Raw genomic sequence first — 8,662 nt, forward strand, 5'->3', positions numbered from 1 at the left:
TTCTGAGAATCAAACCAGGCCAGGAAGATGCCAGCACCTAGGCCCCTGTGACTCCACCGGTCACCATTGGCTCATGAACCTTAGAAGCAGAGGTCCTAGTTGATGGAGCAGATGCAGGTCAAGTGCCACTGAGCACATCTCAGACCAAGGGTTCAGAACTCTCACCTGAGCTTCTGCTGGCTCATGTTGTTGGCTCAGTTTGGAACACCACATCCCCCCTCCCTTTTCTGTGTTTCCATGTGGACTCTTCTCCATCTTCTTAAGTGGTAACTTTTTCCTAAGCCTTCTCTGATCCTTCTCCACACACAACAATGACAGCATCTCCCCCGAGTCAGCACTTCATCCCTTGTAACTTCCTGTATTATTTGTCTACTTTCTACTTCCGTATGTGATCTGACCGTATCCACCTTACCCCCCATACACAAATAGACTATATATATATATATATATATATATATATATATATACACAAATATACATACATACATGCATATACACACAAACATTTTGCATACACACATACAAACATACATACACACAAATGCATACATGCATGCATACATACATATACAAATGCACACACGTGCACATAGTCAATTATGTCTCAGAACAGAAACAGGCATGGTACCTGTGGCCAGTGGAACCTTGTTAAATGTTTAAGAAATTAGAGTTCTGCTGGGCAGTGGTGGTACATGCCTTTAATCCCAGCACTTGGGAGGCAGAGGCAGGTGGATTTCTGAGTTCAAGGCCAGCCTGGTCTACAGAGTGAGTTCCAGGACAGCCAAGGCTATACAGAGAAACCCTGTCTCAAAAAAAAAAAAAAAAAAATTAGAGTTTTTATTTTCACATTCTTCATCCACATTTGAATTTAAAAGCAATGACATACAGGCTTTGCATCACACTGTACCATGTTGATCAGATTCTGAATGTCTCACACACGGGTTCTTACATTGCAGTTCTGTGGGCCTTGCAAAGTGAGGGCTGCCTGTGAGTATAAACAAGGAACACATAACAGAAAGGTGAAACAAACAGAAAGGCCAGGCAGCCATGAGGCTAAAACTCAGAACTCACAACCCTGGCAGAACACAGACCACCACCGTCAGGGTCTTATGGTGATTGGTGGTCACAAGGTTCCGATGTCAGAACTCTTGGAGAGGCTTATGAAAGACTGAGAAGGACCGCCATGTCTGAACAAGAGGCAATCTGATGAATTCAGCCTGGTTGCTGAAACTTGGTCATTTCTAGAATGCGTAAGTATATTCTGATGAAAAGAAGACAGGACATCTGCAACCTACACACTCTTATAAAAGCCCCTAGAATCATTTGAACCCCAGAGTCAATGGGGTCCTGATGCTTCCTGCAGCGAGCACAAAGAGACTCGGGAAATGATGCATTTTAAGCACTAATGAACCACGAGACTGCTCAGCAAATCTGTTTCAAAGCAAAAATGTCGTGTTTGTGTAGTCCCAACGGAAAAGGACACGGATAAACAAGAACAAAACGGGGCATGCTTCTCGACACAAGTTTGGGTAACTTGATAAGGAGCCGTGCTGACACAGGAACACTGTTTGGGGCACCAGAAAGTAAGTCCTCGGGGGAAACCCGGTGATTCTGCAACTGTGCTTACAGAGGCTTCAAAGAAACGGCTATGTACAGCCTTGGCTCCCAGCATCTAAACCAAGGTTAAGGTGAGGTCAGAGTCACATTAAGATAAAATGGAATGGAATGAGCATGGGCTGTGGGATTCGCACTCCAGCTCAGTTTCCCAGCTGGGGCCCATGGCAGGTTCATTGACTTCCCAAGACTCATTCTTATTGATTCCGAGGGGGAGAAAAGCCACCCTTGGTGAGTGGGAATTGATACTTACTGCTCTAAAGCCAACCCCTGCAGGACCACCAGCCTCAAGCAAGGGACAACTCCTCTTACTTCCATTTCTTCACCAGCAAAATGGGAGCTCTAAGCTTTGCCATTTTCGGGGTGGTTACACAGATTAACTGAGGATATGTTCAGAAACATTCAGCTAAAAATGTGAACGCATAGAAGAGCTCCTACAACCCCTGTCACAGGCTATTTGGGGACCAGACTAATCCCGTCACTTCTGAATAAGCACGAGCCATGGGGCCACCATGAAAGAAATGTCTATTCTATTGTAGGCTCAGTTGTACCCTCTGAAAGGTGTCACGGTCCTTATGCCAGTGTCTATAAACATGGCAAATATCATATCATAAGATAAGTCTCCACTCTTACCTGGGCACTGATCATTGCATTAAATCCTCATGGTACTACCAACATCAGCAGTCTAGTATGATGTACAGCAGGGTGGGCCCTCATCCAATGTGATCTCCCTATAAGAAGAGGAAGATGTCACAATAAGATTACAGACACATTAGGAGAATGTCAGGTGAGGACCCAGGCAATGATCACAGTGAGTGGCAGGGCTGAATGCCGCAGGATGCCAAGGACTGACAGATACCACCAGAAGTTGGAGTAGGCGGTTCTAACAGAGAACCAGGGGAACCAGGGCCTTGCTGGTGCTTTGACCTAGACTCTCAGAACTAACCTGACTGTTTAAACCACACTCTCTTTGCTTGTCACTTTGGCATGGCCAGATGTGGTAGACCAACAGACATCCTAATATCCCTCATGTTTTCCTGTATACTTCTACAGCAGTGGTTCTCAACCTTCCTGATGCTGTGACCCTTTAATACAGTTCCTCTTGTGGTGGTGACCCCCAACTACAAGATTATATTTGTTGCCGCTTCATATCTGTAATCTTGCTATAGTTATGAATCACAATGTAAAATTCTGTGTATTCCAATGGTCTTCGTGACTCCTACGAAAGGATCATTCGACCCTCCCCCACCCCCAAAAGGGTTTTCAAATCACAGGTTGAGAACCCCCGTTCTTTAAGAACATTGACCTGCAAACTCTACAGTACAGGTTTACACTTCTTTGTTATTTCTAAAGTGCTTTGCCTCGAATCTAGCAACTTCACCTGAAATCTCTTAAGGGGGCTGAGTAGAAAGAACCTCTCTGGGATAGAAGCTTCTGCATGCTGGTGTTCTGGGGAAGTGAGTTGAAGAGAAGGCAACATTCTGCAGGATGGTGGAGGTCTTTGTGGGCTGCAACCTCTGCACACACGCTGTCATCTCCCTTTTCCTTCAGCCCGACAGAGAGTGGGTCGACAGAGCTTCCTTCCAGCTTAGGTCATCAGAAGACACTTAATCTATGTTTCCAAGGTCTTGTACCAAGGTGTTACCCCAAGTATATGGCAGGAGACATTTAATAGGAGTCAGGGCTGTTGGAATCTGACTCTGGGTTCTGCCTTCACCGTCTCTGCCAGCCTTTCTTTATCTACATAGTGGGTGCACCACCCCTACCTCCCAGGGTGATGTTGCGTTGCAAATCAGACAAACCCCCAGAAGTGTGTTGAAAATAGTAGAGCGCTGTGCAAATGGAAAGTAGTGAAATCATTATCACCATCATCTTCCACTAGTTGTCAACGCCTGGGGGGGGGGGGGGGCGGGCAGTGAGCAGAAAGCCTCAGGAGGGCCAGGAAAGTGGAATCAAAATGTCCAGCTGGGAAAAGAGGAGAGTCCACAGTAAGGCCAGATCCTCTGGTATTGACGGCCTGGGGAGCGACCAGTCGAGATGCGCTCTCCTGGTGGGTCATAAAATGAGTTTACGTAGGGAGGAAGCAGGATGTATAAAGCCCAGGAGCCTGATCTGTTTCTGAGATCAAACAGAGCAGCATTGTGCCGGGGTGTGGAGCTGATGTCAGCGTCTAGAATGCTGGTCGGAATCGCCCTGGTTACGCAGCTGGACCGGAATAAGGCAAGTCTGTATCTGAACTCATTAATTTTTACAACCAACTGAACTGTTCTGCCTTTTCGAGGGGGAGTAGGATTGGGGAGGTGGTGCAGGAGGAGAACAAGGGAAGGAAGGGAAAAGGGAGGGGCTCACATGTATGGAACAGGGGGCTTCCCACCAGCAGACACTATCTCATTATTCCTTGCAAAGCCCGGCTTCCAACCTCCAGCACCCAGGACAGGCAGAACCACTGCCCCGGATTTTGCCAGCCCAGGGAAAGGAAACCCCGGGCCAGTGAGCCCAGAGGATAATTAGAGTGCCACAAGCCACTCCTGGGAGTTCAGGTTATGTCAATGTTTCCATTCTCTGCCTCACTTTTCAGGGGTTTATAACGGAGCTATAAAAACTCCTGCCAGCTGAGAATTTGGCAGGCCAGGTCTCCGCAATGGAGGGGCTGTTTTTCTAATTCAATTCAGCTGCTTGTAACTTGAGGCGGAGGAACACGTTGTACATTTGGATAACGCAACAGGGGCTAGGGCTGAAGAGCCGAGTACTGGTTTGCTCCCTGATACCCCCTCCTCTCACTTTGCCTTCATTTCTTTGTGTTATGGGAAAAGAAACAGCACTGTACACATGCACCCCAAACACTTCCTGAGCCAAGAGTCTATGGACACCTTCCAAGAGCGGCTAATGCAACCGGTCTCCATTATTGCGAAGTCTCCTTTATTGCGGAGTCTCCCGGTCAACATCCTTCTGAGCAAGCAAACGTGTTGAAGCATCTCACCTAAACTCTGTGAGCTCCACAGAGGAGCTGTTAGGGCAAAAGCTACAACAAACTGCAGCAAGGGACAGTTCTTTTGTGCTGCTCTAAACAAGATCTGATCTAAACTGATAAGTGTTCTGCCAATCTCAGCGATGAGTTCATTAGCTTTCTGGGCCAAAATCTATGATGTAAAAAGCCTAGGCACAGTACGATGCTGAAGACTTCTCTCTCTCTCTCTCTCTCTCTCTCTCTCTCTCTCTCTCTCTCTCTCTCTCACTTATTGTTAACATTATACTTATTACTGGTTGCAGTGCTTCATGTCACTTATTTGTGTATGTCTTTTACATAGGATGAGTCTCTTATGAATAAGTTCTGAGTTCATCAGTCTTTAGGCTTAGGTGGAATGTGCACAATTACTGTGAGTGTGTAATTTCTTACACACTCAATGACAAAATTCATATGTCGCACAATAGTGACATAATCAAAACTCAGAACCAACTGAGACTTGCCAATTTCTTCCTCTTCATTAGAAGAGAAGATGCCACAACATTTCTCACGTTGTTGCAGACAGCAGTGGCGCACGCCTTTAATCCCAACACTAGGAAGGCAGAGGCAAGTAGAGCTCTGAGTTCGAGGCCAGCCTGATCTACAGAGTCAGTTCCAGGGCAGCCAGGGTTACACATGGAAACTCTGTCTTAAAACAAAACAAACATGGCATAGATGGGAAGACAAAATCCTCAACCAGGAAACAGTGGTAAGATGTAAACCAAAGTGTGTGTGTGTGTACCAAAGCATATACATACATGTGTATACAACTATGTTAATTATAGATGGGTAAAAACACATACCACACACATACCTTTATTAAAAAATACCTGTATAACAATAAGATAAGCATATCTTCTCTATATGTACTAATTTATCTCTCCATTGTAACTCAGTTCCTAGTCTCTGCTTTATGCATTTTGAATGTTGATAGGAACAGGAAGCTGGCACTGACCACATTACAGTGCATAAAATATTCCAGAAAAGCTTGTCGGATGAACAAAGTACCTGGTATTTTAACTGAGATAAATAATATTTCTTCATATACCTGGGAAAATATTACTAGTGATTGTAAATAACTTCCATCATAATTACTTTGATCCAAGAGTTAATGAAAGAAGACAGCGACCATCGGGGACAGTCTATGTGGCAGAATAAGGAATTAGCCATGGCAGATTTCCAGGTCCTGCCCAAGTTTTATGGACCACCCCAGAACATCCTGAAAGGCTGAGCCTTGCTGGTGCCTTTGCTCCTCTTTCCTAACCTATCCCTCACAAACCACACTCACAGAAGGCAAAACAAAACAGGGTATTAGAGCGGTTAAGTCACTTGTTCAAAGCTACTCATGAACGGTAACACCTTAGACTTTGAGTCTGGTCTGTCTCCAGCCACTGCGTGTCAACCATCACATCTACAAAGGAGCAATCCTGGTACAATCCATTCTACATAACACCATGGCTCAGGAGCAAAGTGACGAGTCCTCTAGTGGGCCTTCAGAACCCTCGATGCAGTGTTGCTCAGGTGGACATTCCATCTCTCCCCTCACCCTCCCTTAGGCACATCCCAGTAAGAGCCGAACCTGCCTCCTCCCCAGCCTGCACACAGCACCGTGCAGCTCCAAGTCTCATCCCAATCCCTGCTCCCTGGGGTGCTCTCTGATTGCTCTGTCTGTTGAACTTTATTCTTCTGTAAATAATGACACAACTAAAATTGACCTCTCTGAGTGATCACACAGTGCATGAACAAATCTGCCACTCCAGAATTGCCTGGGTTGTAAATACCTTCAAGATTTCCTGATTTGAATTCTTCTACAGGCCAGAAGCAGCACTGACGTTTTCCTTTCTAACCTGATATGGATTTCTAAACTGGCCTAAAAAAAATTTTTTTTTTTAAAGAGTGATTTCTCAAAACCAAGTCTAGAAGTGCACTCTGTGTAACCTCTACAGAACTTGTCATGGAGTCTTACCCTTTGGCCTGAAATAACATGCACACTTCAAAGAGCCAGGCTCCTCATCTAACTAAGGGATCCCATCATCTTCCATCACTGAGCAAAACTTATTCCATACTAACTCTGTTGATGCTGAAGCAAACCTCTCATGGATTCTGCCTGGCCTCGGCACTAGCTAACTCACCTCTGAGAATACAACACTGAAATGGAGCCTTGTAGCACCACTTAGTAGAGAACGCCCAGTAGGTGGTATGGATACACCTGCTGGATTGCCCATCATAAATGATCTGAGCCAATTTAATACAATCTCCTCAAGCACCCTATAGGATATCCTCTCCCCCACCCCTTCCTGAATCCAAGACGTTTGGAAATTAAATAGATTAGGTGGATTCCAAGAAGTAACAAGGAACGGCCTTAGAAGTGACACTGAGTCACGGATAATTACATCTTTCTAAAGGGCCTTTGAAAGGGCACCGTTTGTAATAAAATTTGAGTGTGAGGAGAATGGGCAGGATTTCAAGGAGAGATTAAAGAGCTAATGTCAGAGTATGGGATCAGGCCCTCCTTGTTCAAGGAAAGGCTGTGCACCTGACATCGGGAGAGAAAACAACAGCACTTTCACAGACCCCACTGCTCCCTTTTATATTGTCAAATTTTTCTAGATGTTCATTTCAAATAAGCCCCAATACGGATTTATGGAAGACTTTTCATGCTATGGGCCCAGCTTACAGGAGGCAAAAAAAAAAAAAAAAAAAAAAAAGGCAAATGAAGGCCTGTCTGCTCTGGTGGGTTTTTGTTTTGTTTTAAAAGCTTTGAAACAGTTCCTTCCAATACTCTCATTCAATGCAAGACCTTGCTATCATTTTACAAATAAGCAAATTTAAGATTATTGACCAAGAAGGACTGTGTGGTTTATAAGTAACGGCGGTGGAGCACCACCTAGGTCTTTGGCTCCAAGTCAATGCTCTTACATCTCCTACTTTTCCACTACAAAGACTCAGATTACATTCAATAAACTTATAGCAAGCAATCCCTGCTATCCAAATCAGAAAAGCCTTAAAGGAAGCTCGGTCACACATCTGCAGGCAAGGGCCTAATTTCCTCCAACCTACAATCCCTGTCATGTGACTATGAGAAGAACATAAAATCAAAGCTCCCTGGAGAGGAAAATAAGTATGAATATAACATGTACCTTGTACATGCTAGGAAGGTGGTACTATCCTACCTGGATGGTGGAGAAGGGAATCAGATGAGGTAGACACAGGAGTTAGATCTTTTATAGAATTAATGGTGGTTACAGGAAGTGGCATGTCTTAGTTGGGTTTCTATTCCTGCACAAAACATCATGACCAAGAAGCAAGTTGGGGAGGAACTTACACTTCCACACTGCTGTTCATCTCATCATCAAAGGAAGTCAGGACTGGAACTCAAGCAGGTCAGGAAGCAGGAGCTGATGCAGAGACCAAGGAGGGGTGCTGCTTACTGGCTTGCTTCCCCTGGCTTGCTCAGCTTGTTTTCTTATAGAACCCAAGACTACCAGCCCAGGGATGGCACCACCTACAATGGGCTAGGCCCTCCCCCCTTGATTGAGAAAAATGCCTTACAGCTGGATCTCGCGGAGGCATTTCTTCCAGGGAGGCTCCTTTCTCTGTGATAACTCCAGCTTGTGTCAAGTTGATCCACAAAACCAGTCAGTACATGGCAGAAAGACATGAACTCACAGAGTACACTATTTCTCTTATATTGTCAAGTGTACAGGGCCAAAGGGAGTGTGTTTGTGGGTTATCTAAGAAGCAGCAGTATCAGGCGGTCCCAGGCTAAGTGAATCATATATATATATATATATATATATATATATATATATATATATATGTGTGTGTGTGTGTGTGTGTGTGTGTGTGTGTGTGTGTGTGTGTATGTAGTATATATGATGTTTATGTGTATGTTATATGTGATATATAGGCAACATGTGTATACTATATATACATATATGTGATATATGTGTGTATATATACACATGTGTGTACACACACACACACACACACACACACATATGTATATATATCAAGGAAGCAAGCTTCATATTGTCAACAATG

The 8,662-nt window shown here is 44.6% G+C and overlaps 1 long non-coding RNA gene across 1 annotated transcript; it reads right to left on the minus strand.

Annotated features, from left to right (window-relative positions):
• Window positions 1-690: 690 nt before the first annotated feature.
• Window positions 691-8,046, minus strand: LOC143444031 (uncharacterized). The gene is made up of 3 exons (XR_013113519.1): window positions 7,944-8,046; window positions 2,248-2,345; window positions 691-985 (listed from the first exon to the last, which is right to left on the minus strand). It is a non-coding gene; the product is annotated as an uncharacterized LOC143444031 (long non-coding RNA).
• Between the last annotated feature and the right edge of the window lie 616 nt (window positions 8,047-8,662).

This window comes from Arvicanthis niloticus, chromosome 12 (genome assembly GCF_011762505.2).
Source record: "Arvicanthis niloticus isolate mArvNil1 chromosome 12, mArvNil1.pat.X, whole genome shotgun sequence".
Taxonomy (NCBI): domain Eukaryota; kingdom Metazoa; phylum Chordata; class Mammalia; order Rodentia; family Muridae; genus Arvicanthis; species Arvicanthis niloticus.